Source organism: Monodon monoceros, unplaced genomic scaffold (assembly GCF_005190385.1).
Source record: "Monodon monoceros isolate NGI ecotype Baffin Bay Population unplaced genomic scaffold, NGI_Narwhal_1 Super_Scaffold_6, whole genome shotgun sequence".
NCBI lineage: Eukaryota > Metazoa > Chordata > Mammalia > Artiodactyla > Monodontidae > Monodon > Monodon monoceros.
The window spans coordinates 64,435,521-64,458,789 of record NW_021703783.1 but is presented as its reverse complement, the minus strand read 5'-3'; the positions used below and the strand labels follow the sequence as shown (position 1 = coordinate 64,458,789).

The following is a 23,269-nucleotide window of genomic DNA, read 5'->3' as shown; positions in this document are numbered from 1 at the left end:
TAGGGACTTCCCTGGTGCGCAGTGGTTAAGAATCCACCTGCCAATGCAGAGGACATGGGTTCAAGCCCTGGTCCAGGAAGATCCCACATGCTGCAGAACAACTAAGCCTGCGAGCCACAACTACTGAGCCCATATGCCGCAACTACTGAAGCCCGCGCGCCTAGAGCCCGTGCTCTGCAACAAGAGAAACCACCACGAGAAGCCCATGCACCACGAGGAAGAGTAGCCCTCGCTTGCCGCAACTAGAGAAAGCCTGCGTGCGACAACAAAGACCTAACGCAGCCAAAAAAAAAAAAAACTCTGAATAATAAGGCTTCTTAATTCTTCGCTCATAGGAACATTTAATATTAGACATCTAACACAAGACAATGCCAAAAAACAAGCAATCTTAGTAGTTTCATGGAGTTCATGGTTTGATTTCACCTATAAAAAAGAGTATTAAAAAAGTTTTTTTATTAAGGATGAAAAAAGGAAAGCTAGAATTAAGAGTATTTTGTGCATGTAAGTTAGAAGTTTACTAGCATTTCAAGATAAGATAATAGTTTTAACTATTAGAAGATGGGTAAAATCCTAGCTATATCAGGTCCTTGAAAATGGAAATTAAGAAACTGTTTTTCAAGGAATTTATTGAATGGGTACAGAATAAAACACCATTCTCCAATAAATGTAACATTCACTAGAAGATTTAATCACTTTGCCCTAAATTACAGGAGTTTGCTGGTTGTTGGAAGTTTTTGAATTAGATTTTAATGGTTGCTTAGGATAGAGAACTAGCTTGTGCTAATGAAGTGAATCAGGCTAGTGGTTTTCAGCTGTGGCTCCTCAGACCATCTCTGGTTTGCTACTGTATTTCCCCTGGTCCACCATGAAATCAGAACACTAAGATAAACCAAGATGATTTTTCATGAAGCTAAGTACATTAAATTTAAAGAACTGCACTTTAACCTTTTTGTTTGTTCTATCAATTATCTTTTTTATGAAAAAGATAATAATGGAATAAAATAAGTAAAAATAAAATTAAAACTGATCTTATTTGGCAAAAGAAAAAGTTGACAATACTCTGGTTCCCCCCTCCCCAAACTTTTGAAATTTTTTTACGTATCTTTAAAACACCAAAGACTGTTGTCACTGCCTTGTCAGTCCTTTAAGTTTTTCAAAACGGTCATTTTACCCTAACATCTCAGGCATGCAACTTCTGAACCAAGTTTCCTCAGGTCAGAGTTCGTATAGCACTTACAGAATCCCCTATTTGACAGTAAGAATATGGCTAAAATAACATGTGACTTATCATAATTCCAAACTATTACAGAACTTCTACATTTTGTGGAAAGATTTTTTTTTTTTGTCTTCTGGTTTTTGAGAAACACTTGTGAAATCCACATGTATATCAGTGGGATTTATCTTTCAGAATGCGGAAGATATGTTTTGCCAGTCATAAATGAACTGTAATCCCCATAGATTCAAGTTTAATTCAAAAACACTCTCTCCAGAGCTGCTAAATTTGGCAATCCACAGTCTCTCCTCCATATGCTCTCCTTAGGGGATTTTACATACATTGTCCATAATGGTTTCTACTAAGGATGTCTGGAAAAGTAGATATTATGGACACAGAAGGGCCATTAAAGGGAATTTGAAAACAGATCCATTAAGTTGAAGTATACAATTGTAAGAGTCTTCAAGTTGGATGGACTCTGCTAATTGATATTCAAGGAGTAACTCCATCTACCCGCAGTTTATATCATAGCGTCTAACTGCTCATGCTTGTATCGCTAACCAACCTGGTTTGGTAGTCTCCCTGGAGAGAGGAATATTAGCAGAACGTGGTGAACATAAAAAAGAACAGCAGATAAATAATGAACTGTCCCTAAATGTGGGCCTCATTTCCATTCCATTCTGTTGTTCAGCGCCTTCACTGTTTCAAATAGCCATCTTTTTTTCATTAATTACATCAGCTCTGCCTCTGTTATGTCTTGTTGGAAAAGAGAAAAGAAAGTTTCCATTATTTCCCTTCTAGACTGTGGCATGCAGCAGCCGTTGTGTTCTGCAAACATCCAGTCATATCTTAGAATCTCTGGTCATTTTTGAGTGGATTTAAAAACACTTTTCAGTATTGTTATTCTCACTGTCCCCAAACTTGTGAGCTTGAGTTTCTTTTCTCTCTCTGCTCATCTTTTGTGGCCTTACTCCCTTTTCCTCCACCTGGCTCTCATTTTCAAGCTCTGTAATAGTTCTCAAGAGCAATGCAAGTATCCCAAAGGTTTCTCTGCCGGGCCCTGTCTCAGCCCTACCACACTATTTCTGAGGGGTTTGCTTTGTTTTAATTATGTTACCTTTCCTTCTGTTTAAATGACTTTCAGGACACAATCTCTCTTCTGCCATGCATGTTGGACAACAGCACTGCGGTCCTTGTCATGCGACCCTTGACAAAGGCAGAGTTTGCAGTTTTACCTGCAGCAGCTGCCTTCACGGGCTGGGAATCACGTAGTCATAATGATTCCCTGAATGTAGACAGTACTTTCTGGTTTTGAAAGTTCTTCCCCACCCATTGTCCCATTTGACACCACAAGGATCCTACAAAGCAAATAGGATGTACGTTATTCTTCCCATTTGATAGATGAGGAGAAATATGGCCCTAAGAAGTCATGGAATTGGATCAGCAAACTCTGAGCACTAGCGAGAGATGGAACAGGAACGAGAAGTCTGGCTTCTGTCTTTGATGTTTTCTCCCAGTGCCTTTCCTCCGGCCTCTCTTTCTTCATCCGTAAAATGGGAAACATACTACCTTTGTGTTATGAGGAAAGGATGAAAGAATCCGGGTGAGTGCCACTTAGTAAGTGCTCAGTAACTGTTTATTGTGATCCTTTGTCATATAAATCCAACAGCTAAATTGGCTGAATAACATACATATGCAGCTGCTCTCTGGCTGCATGCGTCAGGATGTATTGCTCCTCCAAGGAGAGATTTTGAGCAGCCACTGACTGAACTACGTTAATTAGAAATTGATGTTTGGTTCCAGCAGTGCAGCAGCAACAATCCTCCTCCCTTTGCTCCCACAAGGAAAATGATACATGTAGCTTGATTCTTCTACACAACACAACCAGCTAACCCAACACAGTATGGTGCACATGTGGATAACAGATTCTGCATTTATAGTATCCAGTCTTACGATTTACAAGCTGTATGATCATGGTCTGGACAAATTATTTAATCTCTCTGTGCCTCAGTTTTTCCTCTCCGTAAAATGTGGATATTGAGGCTTATCAAATGGGTTTGTCGAGGGGAATAAATGAATATAATAGGGATGTTTAATTTAAAAATTTGACCAGGGCACCAAGGTATGGTAGCTACCAGATATAATAGATCTTCAAAATGCAAAATTCTTGAGTCCATTGGAAAGAAAGTACTCGAGTCCACTGACGTTATGAGCCCTTTACCTGGGTCCTTCACTGAGAGCAGCGATATGAAAACAACAGAAGGGCTGGGATTTGGAGAGGGTCTATCAGGAGATTTTCCTGGGTGAGAGCTGCATTCTTACCTCCCCCCGCGGGGAGGGGTGTGGTTATGCAGCCTCCCCAAGGCAAGCCTGGTGAGAGGGGCTTCCCTGGAACCACTCAGAGAGTACGGTAGGTGTTCCTGGGCCGCAGGGACTGTAGCCCACAGTGTGCCTGAGAGAGTGAGAGCCGCTGATGACAACAGAGCAGAGAGTTGCCTCTGGGCAGTAACTGCACCTGCCCAGTATCAAGTTAAGGTGTATGGATCCTGGGGACTAGTTGTAGAAACTATGGCTGTGAGGTCAGCCTGCAGTTGTTTTTAAAGGGATTCCACTCGAGTACACGGTCCGCGGGGAAAGGAGACGGCAGGCACATGTCTAAAGCAGGATGGAGAGGCTCAGTCAAAGCTGAGGCCCAGCCCATGGTAAGAGTTTCAGCGGAGGGATCTGGGAGGGAGTCCCCAGGGATTGGAGTATAATTGCTTTACAATGGTGTGTTAGCTGCTGCTGTATAACAAAGTGAATCAGCTGTACATGTACATATATCCCCATATCTCTTCCCTCTTGCATCTCCCTCCCACCCTCCCTATCCCACGCCTCTAGGTGATCACAAAGCACCGAGCTGATCTCCCTGTGCTATGCGGCTGCTTCCCACTAGCTCTCTATTTTATGTTTGGTAGTGTATATAAGTCCATGCCACTCTCTCACTTTGTCACAGCTTACCCTTCCCCCTCCCCGTGTCCTCAAGTCCATTCTCTGCATCTGCGTCTTTATTCCTGTCCTGCCCCTACGTTCTTCAGAACCATTTTTTTTTTAGATTCCATATATATGTGTTAGCATATGGTATTTGTTTTTCTCTTTCTGACTTACTTCACTCTGTATGACAGTCTCTAGTTCCATCCACCTCACTACAAATAACTCAATTTCGTTTCTTTTTACGGCTGAGTAATATTCCATTGTATATATGTGCCACATCTTCTTTATCCATTCATCTGTCAATGGACACTTAATAACATGTTTTAAATCATAAATTAGGTTGGGTTTATGACTTGAAGTGAGTGTAGGACTATTAACTAAATAGAACTTGTAAAGTCACAGGCTGGCCCAGGATGCCATCCAAATAGGGAAAGGAACAGCCCCACTGAGGACTAAAAGGAGAGAGAGACAGAAACCAGGTTATTTTGTAATTAAATCTGATGGCTTCTGATTAAGATCACTTAGATAAAGAATCTTGAATATAGAATATTCACCAAGCTATTAGTGTTCTTTTTTCTTTACTCTGAAAGCCTATTTTCTTACCTGAAAAGTAAAAAATTTGAATGCAAAAGAATATTAACAAGTAAAGTTTAAATATTTAAAATCTCTGACCCAATAAAAAGCCATCATTACTTCCAGTAGTAAGGAGCTCACTACCTCATTAAACTATTAGAAACCTACAGATGCTACAAAGTCTATTCTTATATCAAAACAAAATCCATGTTCATGTAATTTCTATCCATTTGCTTATGTTTTATCCCCTGGAGGAACACAGATCATGAAATTCTGTGGTTTTCAGGTTTTTTTCTCTCTTCCACATAATGTTAGAAAACAGTTACATCTTCCCTTATTCTTTATTTTCAGCCTAAATATTACTGTTTCCTTCTATTCTTTTTCATATAAGGTGTCACACTTCTCATCTTGATCTCCTTCCTCTGCAGTTTTTCCGGTTTGTCAATTTCCCTCCTCCTGAACTGAACACAAGGCTGGATCTAACCTGAGAGCAGAGCTACTTTAGCCATCATATAATGTGCATATTAGGTTTGTGGTCAACTCAGACATCTCAAGTTATTTTCTTAGGAAATAACCCCCAAAGTCAGGTCCTCTTTATTCTGTACTCATACAGCTGGTTATTAAAAAGTGAAGCAAAAAAAATGTACTTTGTTATACTCCATTTTGTCAGTTTTACCCTAGTGTTCCAGGCTTCTGAAAATATTTGGAATCTCTCTTCTGATTCAGACTGATTTTTAAAAATTATTTTTTCTCTATCCCAGCTTTGGCCATTTGATAAGCATTCTTCTAATCTGCATTTAAGGAACTGATTTAAAAAAAAATTGAAGAGGACGATTATTTTCCAGTGAACATCCTTGGGTGTGTAGATACTTGTGCACACTCAGTGCATTTCACCAGGGCATATACTCCAAAGTGGAATTATTGGGTGATAAAATATAAGTATGTTCATTTTATTAGATGTTGATAAATTGCACATTTTTAAGATGTTAAATACAATTTGGTTACAATTAACTTTCTTTACATGAGGAAGTTGCTGTTCGTGAAGTCACAGTTTACACTAACTGTGTAAAACAGGCCATGGAATGCATGTGACAATGACACCCAGTGTGCAGGGCTGGACGAGCCAGCTGCACGGTCCAGATTCCCATGAAGGCAGCAGCGGTGATCTCGTCGCACTGGCCTGTACCATGATTTCGGCCTTGGTCTGACCTTGTTTCTGCCCACATTCTAAGCCTGGTTATTTGGCTTTATGGTGCTTCTATGAGCTAAACTTTATTCGTTAAAAAAATACTCCATTTCTGTTTAAAGGTAAGGCCAGAATTATTTTCTGTTGCTTATGGCTAAGAGGGTATCGCAACTCTTTCCCTACTTCTACTTAAACGCTCCTTTCCATTTCTTTCCCCAGCAGTTTCAGAGTAAGAGTTCACTCCTCTGTTAATATGCATATTCATACATATTTGGACACTCCCACAAACTGAACAACTGCTATCCCAGATGAGATCCAGTTTTTTTTCTATGAGTGTCCAGGCTGCTTCTTCAGCAGAATGGGGTTTCCCAGCCTTCCCACACTCTGTATTCTTTCTTCTCTTCTTTCGTACTCTGCCCTTTGTTTCATTTTGATTTTGTTTCCATGCTTATTTCTCACACAGGCAACGAAACAAAACCCAGAAATAAAGGGATATGGTATCAATGGCCGTTAAAGTTAGCAAATTTAGCAGTGAGGAGAAAGTTGCATGTGGATGAAAAACACACTGTAATTCTTTTCCTGTTGGAAGTAAATATTTTCAGCCCCACGCATAAATGGTAAGTCACAAAAGTAAAATAATAAGAATGCATTGCATGCTTGTTGTCCTGCTGGACTTAAGCTCCGTTCTGGCTCCTTTAGTTTGCTTTGCAGATTTATACTCTAATCCACTGATTGTATATCTTATAATTTGTTTCTCAAAGGACAATTTTATTTCATTTACTTGCTAGTTTTTAGGGAAGGGAATGTCATTCTTGGTACACAGCTGCATTTTAATAGGCGAATTTTACACAAACATTAAAAAGTGGTTGAATTGGGAGTATCTCTAAAAATTCTGGTCACCAATTCTAATGTGTGCGTGGGGGGTTTCCACACCACCACCAAGCAATTCTCTGACACCATCTGCATGGCCTACACTTCAACTCAATTCTGACCCTCCCTAGAGAACAGCTTGAGCTCCTACAGATTAAGGGCTCAGTCCCACAAGCCCCCTTCTCCCACATCAGATGCCAGTCGCAAGCCCAGGTTGTTACCTGTGCTTCTGACCAACCAGCTATGGATTGGAGGTTCCAGTGAACATCTCACAGATCTCAGAAATACTTGCTAGATTACTGGTTTATAATTAAAAGGTATAACTCAGGATCAGCCAGGTAGAAAAGAGTGTAGGGCAAGGTATGGAGAAATGGCGAGTGTGCCACTCTCTCCCAACCTCCACGTGTTCACCAACCTGGAAGCTCTCCAAACGCTGTCCTTTACAGTTTTTATGAAGGCTTTATTACATATGTGTGATTGATTAAATCACTGACCACTGGTGATTGATTCAACCTCCAGTCCCTCTCTCCTCCCCAGAGGTGGGGTGGGATTGAAATCTCCAACCCTTTAATCACTGGGTTGGTTCCCCTGGCAACCAGCACCATCCTTAAGGGCTTACAAAAGTTACCTAATTGACATAAACTCAGGTGTGGTTGAAAGGGGTTTGTTAGGTATATTAAGACACCTTTATCACCCTTATCACTTAGGAAATTCAAGAGTTTTAGAAGCTTTGTGCCAGAAACAGGGACAAAGACCAAATACATGTTTAATCATAACATTCTTGTTAGTTTCCAATAAGTTGTATCTGAAAAGACTGAATCTCAGCATTAAGTTACCAAATAAAAAAGAAGAGTATCTCAGACCAGAGACTCTGGTCCATACATCCTCAAAAGGCTTCTGAACAAAGCATCTAATATGAATTGCTGACGGTAAGCCTCTGGCATCTAGTTTTTACAAACCCCAAGTCATTTCACTGCACATACTCTGTTGACAATTAGTGAGCTAGTAGAAGGTTAATAACAAACACTGTGGTGGACTTACTGGCATTGCTGGCCTGGCGTCCCTTCTCTCTCCTGGTGCAGCCATCCTGATTTCCTCCTGGGGAGACACGCTCCTCCACGCACAGCCAATAATTCAAAAGGGGCTGACCCCAGGCTGCCTGCTCCGGCGGGGAGATATGTAACTCAGGCTTAGCCAATCCATAGTGATTGGTGCAGGGATAGGTATCTGACCCAAGCAAACCCTGTAAGGCTTGATTGCAACCCTTCTGTTTAGAACTGGGTGAAGAGATGCATTCTTCCCCCTGGGATTTCATTAGGATCATGTGTCAGAATCATTAGGATCAGCTAGTGACCTAGAATTGCTCAGTCAGCTTGAGGGGTGGGGGCATGTAGAGGATGCTGAGCTAAGAATGAAATCAATTCAGAGGAAAGAAGAACAAGAGTGGCTGAAAGGGACAGAGGGACAGCAAGAGAGTGAGAGAGCAAGAGAGAAAAAGCTAGAGTATTATATTAGTATTTGAGCCCCTGAATCCATCTGTATCTGAACTAGATTAGCCCTAGGACTTTTCAGAGCCATAATGTGTCTTAGTCTGCTCAGGCTGCCATAACAAAATACCATACACTAGGTGACTTAAACAATAGAAGTTTATTTCTTATGGTTATGGAGGCTGGGAAATCCAAGATCAAGGTGCCAGCAAAGTAGGTTTCATTTGAAGGCAAAGTAGGTTTCACCTGAAGGCCTCTGCTCTTGATTTACAGGCAGCCTCTATGCTGGTGTCTGCATGTGTGTGTGTGTGTGTGTGTGAGAGAGAGAGAGAGGGAAAGAAGAAGAAGAAGGAGGAGAAGGGGGTAGGGGAAGGGGGAGAAGAGGGAGGGAGAGAAAGAGAAAGGTCTCTGGTGTCTCTTATTTTAAGGACACTAATCCTATCATACCAGAGCCCTACCTTTATGATCTCATTTAACCTTAATTACCTCTTTTTATAATTATAAGCCCTATCTCCAAATACAGTCACATTGGGTGTTAGGGCCTCCGCATTACTAGCTTTGGGGGGATAAAATTCAGTCCGAAGTATGACACAATAAATTCTCTCTCCTCCTTTTGTTCTGAAGGCATTGGGTTGGGTTTTCAGTCACTTCATATGACAGAGTTCCAAATGCTACAGAGCCACTGCTGTTGACTTCAGCACTCAACTCATTCCATTTCTGTCCTTATGAGTCTGCCTTCCTAAGCAGACCAGTGCAGTGGGCAACAAAGCCTGTAGGACAGACGAGGCCATCTAGTGGGGAGGTTTAGAGCATGGCCTCTGGGGTCTGGGCTGGGTTTGAGCTCCAGCTCCGTCATTCACTTAGCCTCCCTCTGGGTGTGTGAACTCACCTATAAGTGGTATGGACAAAAAGTCCCTACCTCTGGAATTATTATAAGGATTTGATACATTAATATTCATAAACTACCTAGAACAGTGCCCGGCACCGTGCTACCATGATGTTTGTTAAATATCAGGTCCGTACATACATACCTGTGTTAAATCACTGCTTGTGCATTTATTAGCGAGTGACTGCATGTTACTTAACTCTTCTGAGCTGCTCCCTTTGAGTGATAGCACATATAAATTTACTAGCACAGGTCCTGACATAGTGAACACTCAATAAATGGCATGTGAACAAGTGGATAAGTTGCAATTAAAAAAAGAAGTTCCCCTTTTTCTCTTGAAATTTTCACTTTGAACTTGAGTATATTTAATTTGGAATTCCTTTATAGATTTATTAGATTCATCTATTTTTCTCTCGACTTCAGAAAGCATTAGTTATCTAATGCTCAAATATAATTATATGGAAATGACAGTTGTGTCCAAATGAGATGGAATAATTTAGACTAGCATTTGATAACAGTGCTTTCCACAATTCTTAAGAAATCTGTTGCTGAAAAAATACCAGGGCAAAGTGGAAGTCTAACAGGAGCTGTGTAATTAACAATTATTTAGATAGATTACTTTTCTAAGAAACTTTCTGTAATGGAACAAACCACAGACTTCTTATTAAAATTATACTCTATTAAAAGTATTAAAATTATATTCTATTAAAAGTAAAGACCAGAAAAGCAGAAGGGGTTGCCTCTTTCTTGTTTAATCAAAGCAGGGGTTTGTTCAAAGTCAGGGTTCTACCTGACTTTAGATGAGATTTATATCATGGAATTCCACATCAAAGGATCTCTTGAACTGCTGACTTAAGTTGGGAAAAGAAGATGATAACTGTGTGATTTTGCAGCCAGATTCATATTATAAATTAAAATTTTCCACTTTGTCCAAGTTGGTGACTCTCAGAAGCAGACCTCTCTTTCTCATCAGGGAAATGGCTTCCTGTCCCAAATAAACAGGCTATCAAGGTTATTCAAAATTTTGTTTCCAATTTTCACTTAAAATTTTTTCTATTTTAAAATTATTCCTACAAAAAGTCAAACGATAAAGATATGTTTAAAGAAAAAGTTGTGTCCTTCATTCTCCATTTCCCCCTCTATTCTTATCTGTCTGAGGTAACCAGTGTCTTCAGTGTATTTCCTTTTTTAATGAAAGTGGAATCATATTGTACACATTACTGTCTCTTGCTTTTTTTTTTTTTTTTTTTTTGTATGTGATTAACATCCCTCCTCCAGGGATGTGAGCTCAAACACATTCTTTACATAGTGGCATAAAATTTCAAGTAAGCATCACCAGATTTTATTCACTAGACCATTTAAATTTTTTTCAGATTTTTTCTTTTGTCACCACAAAGGATGTCAATAAACATGCACATGTTCTTACATTGACAAAAAACACAAAATGAGATTTCTCTAATGTGCAGTGATTTTAGGGTAATTTCAAGATGATACCACATCCTTCCAACACAGTAAAAGGAAATAATGACCTTTGTGAACAGGAGACTCTGAAAAAAAAATAAAAGAATGTAAGGAATACATTTAAATAATTTAGGTCACAAGTGATCCCATTCACTTTTGCAATGTGGTGCGTGTTGTATTCAACCTCTGTAAATCATTTCTAGATCTATGAAGAGGGCCATGAAGTCTCCATATTCATTGGAAGGCCGTGGGTAGTTTCTCAAAGTATGGTTCCTAGAGGCACACTGGTGGGGATCACACACATGTTCACAGTAAAGATTCCACTGCCCACCACCTGGAGAATTTTATTTAATGGGTTTGGAGTGGGGGCCCGGTAGCTTCACATTTCAACCAAAAATTCCCAGGTGGAATTCCCAGGTGAAAGCATTGGAGTTTGTAGGTTTGGGACTAGATTGGGGGGTCAGCCAAATTCAGCCTTCCACCTGTTTTTTATGGCCTGTGAGCTAAGAATGGTTTTTACATTTTTAAATGGTTGAAAAACAATCAAAAGAAGAATATTTCATGATATGTGAAAAGTAAATGCAATTCAAATTTCAGTGTCCATAAATAAAGTTATTGGAACACAGCCACACCCATACATTCTGTATCTATGGCGGTTTTTGGGCTACAACAGCAGAGTTGAGTAGTTGCCACAGAAACCATCTGGCCACAAAGCCAAAATATTTACAATCTGGCCCTCTATAGGAAAAGTCTGCCAGCCCTTGGACTAGATGGTCTCTAAGGTCCCTGTCATTTCTGAATGTATTTTATTCACTGTCTTATTTACCTCCTTCCAAATGCAAATGCACCGCCAAACCGTAGAGCTGGCACAGACCCCTGGAGGTGCAGAGCGTGGGTGGAGATCAGACACCAGGATGAGTTATAACTTAGGAGGCAATGTGAGCCACGTATAATAAATTACACGTTAGCACAGTCAGAAAGTGAGTACAACTGCACCAGCTAATCCTAATGCCACATTACACGAACCGGGCTCTGGTTCCAGTGCTCCCACACACTGGCTCATGGAATCCTTGCAACAACTCTGTGATGTAGGTGCTATCTTTTTCCTCCTTCTATAGTCGAGGAAACTGAGGAATGGAAAGTTTAAGTTACTGGCCTAAGCGTACGTTATTATAAGTAGCAGAGTGGGAATTTGAACCGAGGTAGTCTAGCTGCAGTGTCTGGACATAAAACCACTACGCCATTACTGCAGGCGATAAGGTAAAAGTCATTTAAAGGTAAAAATCACCTTTTTTGGACTCATATCTCAATTCCAGTTTGAAAGTCAGGGTAGTGGGATGTTACCTTCTGGTCAACATGACCTCACCTTTTTACCCAGGGTCACAAGGTCAAATATCCTCAGGGCCGGTTGGGAGCATCGCTGAATGAGGAACACTGCCTTCTCAAACACAGCTGTTTTTCTTACTTTGAAGAGCACCGTGGAAACAGAGCCTTTTCATCACAGGAAAACAGCTGTGTGAGGAGTGATGGTAACTGGCAGTTGAAGGGCTAGGAAACAATCACGTGTGGTGAGGACTGTGTGTGGCTGGGGAGGAAGTGCCCCATCGAGAAAGGGCCTGCTCGTCACCTCTAGCTTCTTACTGATATGTAGAAATGAGGGCAATCCAGATTTTGGTAGTGTGACCTCCCAACATTTCAGAGTTCAGCCATTAATTCAAATATTAAAAACAAACAAAGAAAACACACTGTCTGGGCCAAACAAAATAAGATTTCAAGTGACCAGTGTGGGACCCATGCTTTAGTAATTTTCTCTTTAGGCTAAATCATCTTAATGCGAAACCTTTCCAAACGGATCTGTAGGCCCAGACCTTTAATCAGAGCATGGCTGTCCCCTTGAACTGGTGCCAAGTTTTGCAGTCAACTGTAGTTGATGAGAGCTACAAAGTTACCTTCAGATGTCCGAGTCCTACCTGTCAGATACTTATGCTGTGATCAAGCCTAATGCCCTCCTTATGTATGTTACAAGAAATGTCTGCTTTATGTTAGTAGACAATCTTTACCAGGACTGGCAGCATTGATAAGTGCTTTTCCTTAATGGAAGAGCATATTTTCATAGCTTTTCCAGGAGTATCTTGGTGCTTTTAATGGAACCATGATCCATCCCCTTATTCTTCAATCACACAATGCTTATTTCATTGAATACAATGGCTCATGCCCATTCACTGATGGCCCCCAAATAAAAGCTCTTTTTTGAAATTTGAAAGTGCCTCAGAGTAGAGTACACAACAAGGAAAAGAACAAAACAGAAAAATGCCAGTTGTTCAGTTGAAGCAAAAAAAATGATGTTCAGAGTACTGTAAACTTGAGTGATAAATCACTGTTAATAAAATAATTTAAAAACATCCGTCACTCTGACAATCTGAAATGGTATTTAAATCGTTTAGACATTCTATGAAAAATCTATCTAAAGAACTTTCAGATCCCATAGGAAACAATTTTTTATAAAACAATATTTTAAAATATTTTCCGTGAGATTCTACACAGAAAAATAGTGCCTTAAATGGAATTTCAAAATCAATCAAAATTTATTGCTCAAATTTGACGTTTATGTGTTCCAGTTGGAGTTCATGGACTCTGCACAAAGTAAGCATTATTTTGAATATTTTCAGTTACTTTAATATATAGTGTCATAAATAAAGGACAAATTGTCTTCAGAGGCCTACCTAGGAGTTTGGAGTATGAAAAACATGACACTTTGGCACTCAAAACAATTCCCAAATGAAAACTAAAGGATTATATAGAAGCACAAACAAGACACTGAATTAAGAAAATGCGAAACTTTACAAAACATCAATTCAAAAAACAATCACAAAACACTTAACACAATATGGTAATCTTGGATTAGATCATGAAACAAAAAGACATTAGTGGAAAACTATTGAAATCTGAATAAAGTCTGGAGTTAATACTAATGTGCCAATGTTGGCTTCTTGGTTTTGACAAATGCATGGTCTGAATGTAAGATATTAACATTAGAGGAAACTGGGTGAGAGGTATATGGGAACTTCATTTCTGCAACTTTTCTGTAAACCTAAAATTATTCCAAAATAAAAGGCTTACTTGAAAAAAAAAACCACAAAACAACTGGTAAAGTATTAATCTGTGCCCTGTAAGCAAACAACAGAATAGGGTAGGCTGATAAAATTTACTTGCCATTAGTGCCATCTGTGTACGCACATGTGGGTGGTGTATGTATATGTCAGGGGACAGGTGGGGATGTGTGAACACAGGTAACATACTTCCATCTTTTCCTCAGTTGACAGTCTGCTACTCCAAGTGTGAAAGGACAGAAATGAGTGTGGGAAGTGAGTTCCTAAACATTCTATTAATAAAAATATATATAATAAAATATATTAATACAATATATTAATTATATTTAAATAGACATTAGGAATTCCTGTGTTAAAAAAGATAGGTCATTGTAATTGGACAACGCCCAACTTTGGCTCTTTTGTGTATTTTCGATTTTTTTAAACAGTTTTATGTCTCTTGGTTGTATCTTTTAAAATATATACCAATGAAAAGGATTAGAGTTTGTTTCCAGACTCTATAAAGCATTTTTTTTTTTTTTTTGCGGTACGTGGGCCTCTCACTACTGTGGCCTCTCCCGTTGCGGAGCACAGGCTCCGGACGCGCAGGCCCAGCGGCCATGGCTCCTGACCCAGCCACTCCGCGGCACGTGGGATCCTCCCGGACCGGGGCACGAACCCACGTCCCCTGCATCGGCAGGCGGACCCTCAACCACTGTGCCACCAGGGAAGCCCTAAAGCATACTTTTATACTCATTTCTATCCCTTCACCAAAGAAGCTACCTTGTCACAGGTTTCCCCTTTGCTGTACAGAACAGAGGTGTTAATGAGGTCGAGTAGACATATACCAGCATCTTAAAAGTAACTTGAATAGGTCTGCTTTTGGGCAGGATGTAGTAGGTCATAGCAAGCCAACACTTTTACTGCAACCACCAAAAAAAGGGCAAATAAACTACAAAAAAAAAGCACATATTTTAAAAGATATCAGAAAGTAAGGAAATGGCATAAACAAAAATTCCAGAAAGAGGACAATCACTTCCTGAAATAAGCTGGCAGCTGTTGGCCATCATTTTCTTTAAGGTCTGAGCATTGATCTTGGCTGAGCCACAAAGCTTCTACTGGGGGAAAGAGATCCTAGCAAATCTTTCAGCTTTCTTCTGGGGCTTGAGGAATCAAAGGGAAACATGGAGGGTCTCAGAGATAGATGATAACAGTGGAACATTTGAAATGCAAGTAGAGAACCTGAGTTGTGCCCAAAGACGTTTTGATACAGTTGAGATCTCAAGAATCAGGATTGGGACATCGGGATCCAGCTGACACAGATTCTATACAAAAATGAAGGGTGGAGCAGATCTGAGACGGCCGATTCCTCCTACTTCATCACCTCCTATGACTCCAGCAGCCAATTACGACGCCTGTCCACCTCTGCACCAGCACCAATTCCTGTGTCAAAAGTTCAAGCAAACGGGAACCAGCAGAAGGGCACCGGGTTCAGCAGTGATGGTGTTGTGTAGTGAGCCAGAGCAAAGCTCCTTCCTGGAGACTGAAGGAACCTCAGATGGAAGCACGGAGTGAGCTCATCTACAGATTTACCATTGGGTGCCTAGAAGTTCCATGGTTCACGAGGAAAATGTGTGCCAGTTGTCAATTTGACTCCATCCCCGATGACATTAAGACCTGATTTCTGTGCTAGGCCTTCAACACTCTGAGTTAAATAGATATGACTCTTCTCACTCAGTAAACATGAGTTGAGGACATTTGCCTTGAGGGAGCCAGAATCCTTAATTTTTGCAGGAAGTGCGTCACAGAATAACAGAGCAGCTCTGTGCTGAAACTGTGCAAAGGTGAGAGAAAAGCAGCGCTGCGGCTAGTGAGCCACATACGGACTCTTTTCTTGATGGATTCAGTCACAATTTTTAAATTTGTTTTTAAGCCCCACTATTCTTGGCATTATTCTAATATGCACTGCTCTAAGAAGCTGTGAAGGGAAGGTCAAATTCTAGTTTCTTGCTGTACATCATTTGTCATCATAAAAGAACAGCTTAAAACTGAGTCAGCAGGATCTGTTAATTTTAGTGAAATTGAAGAATTAAACTCCATGTCATGAAAATGGAGTTTTAGGAAATATTTTATGCCCTTTATTTTGTCCTCATCTTGATGTACAATCAGCTGCATTTAAGTTCGGGGTTTATTTATTGAAACAAAGCAGATATAAGGCACATAATTTAATCTATGAACAATTTCAGTTTGGCCTATTTGTCATTCAAGGTGTGTGCTCAATTTAGAATGGCTTCTGCTCACTCGACTCTCTCTCACGTGCTCAGTGATTAAATATTTAGATTTACAGCAAGCTCTTGACACCACCATAAAAAAGGCCACATTTTAAAGAACTGCGAAGTGCCATAAAGACCTCAGAAAATCAAATACAATCTTGAGAAACACTGCCATTATATGGGAAGACAGTATAGTGTATATTTTTATTTCGTTTTGTTGTGCTGATTATGTATACTGAGTTCTCATAAATGAAAAGAAGTCATACGTTCTAAAAAAATATCTGTCAAAGTAGCCTAGGTTTATATGCATCACACTGTTTTCTTTAACAATGGGTTCAATTTGAATTTTGATATAAATAATTAATAGAAAATTGGGGCCATTTGGGGAGTTAGTCCATGGCAAGTTTTTCTAGTTACAAGGAAGCATTTAATTTATACACTTTTATTCTAATAAAAGATGCTAGTAGAGGAAAATAAAATACCAAACATCAGTAAATGTGATGTTAGCAAATATAATTTCTATCATTCACATATAAAACAGATGGTATGTAAGAATTAATATATTTGAACATCAGCCCACTTAGAAATATTATCTAGATTTATTAATTTTTACAGTGCTTTCTTCACATGGGTCAGCTGGAAAGTCTAAATAGTTGCTATACATTAAAAATATAATGTTAGCTGCAGATAATTTTTAGAATCAACTCAATCTTTTACACCAGTTTAGGTTCCCCTGTTACTTCCTTTCATAAAATCCTGTTTAGCTCCTTCATTTTATTTGTTAAATTATAATAATTCTCTAATTAATTGTGTAATTTTTGTTGTAGTGCCTTTCCTGTTACGTTCTGGACTCCTTGAGAGCTGAGACTATGTTTCTTGCTCACTATGCTAAACTTAATATTTAGTCCAGCGCTTAAAACATAGGTCTGTTCAAAAAAGATGTTCTTAATCGATAAAGGACTGAATGACTGGCACCAGCGCTAGACAAGCTATGGCTCAACTCCAGCCCATTGCCTGCTTTTCACTGTCTGCAAGTTAAGAAGGTTTTTTTCCATTTTTAAATAAATCTACTTTTCAAATGGTTATATAAGTGCCTAAACAGTAACCTCAGTTTTGCCTGTTGGCCCATAAACTCTACAATATTTACTATCCGGCCCTACGAGAAGAAAGTTTTCTGACCCTGACCTGGACCAGCACCGTTCACTAGAACTGTTGTGATGATGGGAATGCTCCATAGGATAGCCACGGACCACATGTGGCTGGTGAGCACATGAAATTTGTCTGGTGTGAGCGCGGAACTGAATTTTTAATTTTATTTCATTTCATTTTAACTGATTTAAATAATCCCACGTGGCTAGCAGCTAGTGTGTTAGATGGCAGCAGACCTAGAGATACAAAAGAATAAACCTCATGTGAACACAGCAAATAATTACTCAGAGATCAAGTATATCCGCAGAAAAATATAAAAATATGCACTAATCTAGCAGTTTAGTTAGTCTTTCTGGCAAAAAAAAAAAAGAATATAAAAATAAACTAAACTATCTACCGCTAGTTCATTAAGACAACCAATGTTATGACAATACTTTTAAAAAGCACAAAGGTAAATATTAATTCATTTAATTTGATAGTTACACAGAAGCTCATTTAAAATAAGTGGTGGTTCTTCATCCTATGAACTGTAGTTGAGAAAAGAGCTCTTTTAGATAAGGAAGATAATGTTAATGTTCTATGAACAAATAAATGAAGAATATTGCTTTAATGAAGATTTTAAAGTTTTTCTTTGCTTTATTGAAGGACACACCACTTATCTGCAAAGAAATTCTTGAAATACATAGAATTCTATTAAAGCAAAACGTTCTATAGAACAGTAGGAAGACATTAGAGCCCATAAACAAGTAAAATCAACGATATAATCTGATGGTATCCTCAAATAGCATTAAAGTAGGTATTAAGGTGGATTGAGGGCTTCCCTGGTGGCACAATGGTTAAGAATCTGCCTGCCAATGCAGCGGACACAGGTTCGATCCCTGGTCCGGGAAGATCCCACATGCCGCGGAGCAACTAAGCCCATGCGCCACAACTACTGAGCCTGCGCTCCAGAGCTCGTTAGCCACAACTACTGAGCCCATGTGCTGCAACTACTGAAGTCCATGTGCCTACAGCCTGTGCTCCACAACCAGAGAAGCCACCGCAATGAGAAGCACGTGCACTGCAATGAAGAGTAGCCCCTGCCTGCTGCAACTAGAGAAAGCCTGCCCGCAGCAATGAAGACCCAACACAGCCAAAAGTAAAATAAATAAATAAATTTATTTTAAAAAAATGGATTAAGAAGATTCAAATTGCAATGTGAAGTTTACAACACCCACGTTAATAAATGATTTCAAGTCTTTAAGTTGAGAAGCTCTTAAAAGGAAATCTGAATTTTGTGCTATTTAGCATTGAAATTGTTTGCTGCTCTTATTTATAACACGTGAAGTTAAAATAAAAATTGGAGTAATCTCCTTTTCTTGCTTATGCTGTTTCTGACATGTCTATGTATGAAATAGTATCTCCCTGAGTAAAACTACTTTGGCTGCCCTCTTATTTCAAATGATTTTATCATTAGGGAAAAATCTGAAATCACAGTGGACAAATAATCCCTTAATGCTTTTCCTGGCTAGCAAGTAATTTGTCAAAACAATCCAATTTCCAAATGGCATACAAAACCAATAAGATACTGAGCCAATACATCTGTTCCTCTCTGTATTTAGAGTATGGACAAGTGCCTTTCATTTTGGGTGGAAAATCCTGATTTTGGATTCTTTAACATGACAATTTAGCTCTAGTAACAAAGTATCATTTATCATTTCTCTTTGATAAAACTTTAGAATTTTTTAAAAGTCGGGTTTTATTGAGATACAAGTCACATGCAATAATATTCACCCTTTTAAAGTGCAGTTCAATAAATTTTGACACACACGCAAGTTGTGTGTTCACCACCCAAATTAACATATGGGACATTTTCATCACCCCAGAAAGTTCCCTTATGCCCCTTTGTAGGCAATTCCTCCCTTCACCCACAGCCCAGTGGCAACCAGTGACTGATCTGTTTTCTGTTTCTACAGTTTTGACTTTTCTAGAATGTTGTATAAATGACATATAAATACAGCATGTACAGCAGGTGTCTAGCTTATTTTGCTTAGCCACTTACTGTAATGCTTTTGAAATTCATCCATGTTGTTGCTGGTATCAGCAGTTCATTGCTAGCTGTTGCTGAGAACTATTTCCATTGATGGATTTTTGACTACTATGGATAAAGCAACAATTAACATTTGCTGTATGGACCTCTGTTTTCATTTCTCCTAGGAAAACATCTATGGAATTGTTGGGTCATATGGTATGTTTAACTTTATAAAAATCTGTTCTCCAAAAATTTGTTCTCCAAAATAACCGTATCATTTGCATCTCCATCAGCAATCTTTAAAGCTCGGGTTGTTCTACATTGTCTCCAACAGTTAGTATTATCAATCCTTTTAATTTTAGCCATCCTAATGGGTGTGTAGTGATTATCTCCTTTTAATTCATCTTTTCCTGTTGATTAATCATGTTGAATAGTTTTACATGTGTTCATTGCTGTTTTCATATCTTCTTTGGTGAAATATTTGTGCAAATCTTTTGCCTCTCTTTTTGCTGAGTTTTTGTTTTAATATTTACATACTCTGCCGATAAGCTCTTTATCAGAAACGTGCTTTGCAAATAGTTCTTACCAATCTGTATCCTGCTTTTCATTTTCTTAAGTGTCTTTTCAAGAGCAGACATTTTAAATTTGATGAAGACCAATTTGTCAGACTTTTTGCTTATGGTTTATGTTTTTTTGTATCCTAAGGAACCGTTCCTTAACTAAAGTATTTTCTCCTACATTCTATTCTAGGTTTTTAGCTTTCTCTTACATTTAGATCTAAAATCCATTTCAAGTAACCTTTTGTATGTGATACGTGGTAAGGGTTGAGATTTTTTTTTTTTTCATTTTGATACCTAATTATTTGTTAGCACCACTTGTTGAAATGAATGTTTTTCCCCTGGAATAGCTTTGACACCTCTGTTGAAAATCAACCGCCTATAAATATGTGGGCCTATTTCTTAACTCATTAGTTTGTTCCATTCACCTATTTAACTGTCTTTAAACAAATACCACACTCTTGATTACTATAATTTTATAGTAAGCCTTATAAAATTTTACATTTTAAATATATAAAGGAATACTGATATCCTTCATAAACCTAAGTACTCCTGAAATAGTTGTTTATCATATAGTGTAGGTAGAGGCTTACATTGATTTGGGGAGATATCATTCCTCTAAATATGGAAGAATTGCTGTTCATAGTTGTTATTTTAGGTGGTCTGTTTTCCTGTGTTCTACAGGTAGAGGGTATACTGAACCCAGGGGATCCACAGATAGAATTCAGGGCATCCATGATCGTGGATCTTGGAGAAAACCTATTTCTTTATTTTCACTAACCTCTGATTGAAATTCAGTGTTTCCTTCTATTATAAACGTGGACAAAAAAACCTCAGTATGACTGGCAGTACCTGAAGCTCTTGCCAATGGAAGGTGCAGATATTTTCATGTCACATTACAGCTGTGGTCGATATCTTCAAATATTGCTCACATCTATTTTTACTTCAAAATCATAGTAGTTTTTATTATTTATTTTAAAATATTTGTTTGTTTTTGGCTGTGTTCGGTCTTAGTTACGGCACATGGGATCATTCCTTACAGCACGCAGGCTCTTCGTTCCGGCGCGCGGGCTTCTCTCTAGTTGTGGTGACTGAGTGGGCTCCAGAGCATGTGGGCTCTGTAGTTACAGCACGTGGGCTCTGTAGTTACGGCACGTAGGCTCTCTAGTTGTGGCATGTGGGCTTAGTTGCCCTGTGGCACGTGGAATCTTAGCTCTCTGACCAGGGATCGAACCCACGTCCCCTGCATTGGAAGGCGGATTCTTAACCACTGGACAACCGGGGAAGTCCCCATAGTAGTTTTTAGAACTGCTACTTGATCTTGTTATTTAATGAGTAATAAACACACATATTACTAAATTATCATTTTTAAAAGCTCTGTTGTTAACTATCTCTATATGATTTGCTTCCTTTGTCAAATTATGTATTTTACTATATGTTAAAAAACACTGCTTGAGAAGGGGCCCAAGGGCTCTCTGGCATAGAAATGGTTTAGCTCTGCCCTTTGTATTCCCGTTTCATAGACATACTGCTTAGGCTGTCCTCCAGCCTGAGAGGTCCATTCAGAGTGTCTTTTATGCTTCAGTTTAGAACACTGCAATATTACAAGCTTTGGGTTATTTCATCTTATACCATATATAATTATGATATATAACATATTTTATATTATAAAGGTTCAATAAACCTTAATTAAACATGTGAGACTGAACAATGCTCCATGTCAGAATCTGGAGATTCAATGGTGTTTCTCACGGTTCCTGCCTTTGAGTCATTTCGGCCCAGAATTGCAGGCAGATAGGAAGTAGGCCTGGCAACATACTGTTCGTGTGCTCGCCACATGGCAGCCACCTAGATGACGTTCTTACTCCTCGCCTGGGTGGCGGTGGAGGTATGGGCAGAATATCAGCCACTGCTTCTCACAGGAATTGACACATATGAGGAAACCTAGAGAACAAGAAAGCATTAACCAGAATGGGAAGAGACTCACACAGAGGAAACCTGTGCAAGCATGAAACTTATCTCTGCCTGCAGCCTTGGGGCAGAGGAATGGCCAACGGGGGAAATATGCATGGCCTGCCTTCCAACTCCCCCGGATGTGTCCGGAAGACAATCCTTCTCAGCATGCAGAAGTCAAGCGGCTTCCCACTCTTGATGAGAATATTCAGCTTGCATTTACTATTTTATCCCGGCAGGCAAAAGTTCTTTCTCTCAGGCTCCCTCTTCCCCCCACAGAAGTTACTAGGTGCAAAGCCCTTGGCTGACGCAGCCCTTCCGGAAGGGCCCCTCCTCACTTCTTGTGCCTTCCTCAGCGCCTCTTCCACCCAAGAGCTCTCTCAGTGTGCATCCTTGGCTTCAGTCAGTTCCTTCCCTCCTGGACTAGTGAGTGGTACCTGAGAGCGTGCTTAGATACCATGGTACAAATGGGAGGGACACCTGCAGACAGACTCACCATCCCAGTTTCTCCTTCAACACTTCAGCCCACGGGACCCAGTCTAGAGGGGTAGAGGTCTTCTCCCACCTGGATTAATTATGAAGAGACATTCCCTCAAGGCTTTCCTCAGCCGGCCAGCAGCAGGGGCTGCTCAGCTAGTGAGGGACCAACTGACTCTCCAGCACTGTTGGCAGCTGGGACAGAGCCTTTCCTGCCTGTGTCTGCTGGGGCACTGGGACCATTCCTTTGTGATGGGCTTTATTTTTCACTTTGTTTACCAGGGTCTAAATGGAGCAAATTCCACCCACACATCTTGGTAAGATAGGGGTGTAGATGAAAAATCTTTATATTTTTGAGGGTTTCTGTTTACTTGAGGAAATTGCTTCATCTTGCTCAGTTATCCTTATGGGAAACAGGCTGCCTGTCTTTGAGGGGCTCCTGCTTCCAGTTGCTGAAGTGATATTATACTTTCTGAGGAAGAGGATGGTGCTCTTTCTTGCCCTCTGTAGGAGAGGGTTTTTTTTGTTTTTTTGTTTCTTTTCTTTTTGGAGAACATTTTAAATTATGACCATAAAATTTCATGGCTTTACTTACTGGGCATTATTCGATTCTCTCAGAGGATAGGCTAGTTTCCTTCCCCCTGGAGGATCAGTGTATTCATTTCCTTCCTTTCCTCGCCAGCATGCTCTGAACGCTTTCACTGCTAGGCACAGGACAAACAGTAAAAATGATAGATTTCCTGCCCTTCTAGGTCAAAGAGAGGAATACAAACATTTTAAAATTAAGCGCGATAAAGTGATATTGATGCTGTCACAGTCATCTGTGCGGAGTACCACTGGGGCATAATAAAAGAAGAGTATTTAAATGTGGGGGCAGGCTCATAAATACTGAAGGAGAACACAGGAAAGTGTTGGCAGGAAGAGAAAGGGATGCTAGCCTTCCTGGAAGAAGGATCGGTGAGAGCAAAGTCCAGATGGAGGCAACACTTGAGATGCCGTGGGAGTTGCAGCAAGTCTGGATCATTTGAAACTGGGGTTAGATGGAGTGCAGAGAAAGACTATACGAATGAACTAGGCAAGGGAAGCATCATGGAAGATTTGGATGCCCTGC

The 23,269-nt window shown here is 39.7% G+C and overlaps 1 protein-coding gene across 5 annotated transcripts in view; it reads right to left on the bottom strand.

Moving 5' to 3' along the window:
• METTL25 (methyltransferase like 25) overlaps positions 1–23,269 on the bottom strand; it is a 165,813-nt gene that overhangs the window by 20,868 nt on the left and 121,676 nt on the right. The window contains exons 13-15 of one of the 5 annotated variants that reach the window (XR_003791041.1): positions 22,754–22,862; positions 21,548–21,672; positions 16,594–17,396 (exon numbers count right to left, since the gene is read on the bottom strand). The exons of 1 other annotated variant lie outside the window; for it this stretch is intronic. The gene's annotated coding sequence lies outside the window, so the exon portion shown is untranslated. Of the gene's footprint in view, positions 1–16,593; positions 17,397–18,244; positions 21,673–22,565; positions 22,863–23,269 lie in introns of those variants that run through there. 3 more of the 5 variants (XR_003791040.1, XM_029204796.1, XM_029204795.1) reach the window with 3 other exon arrangements.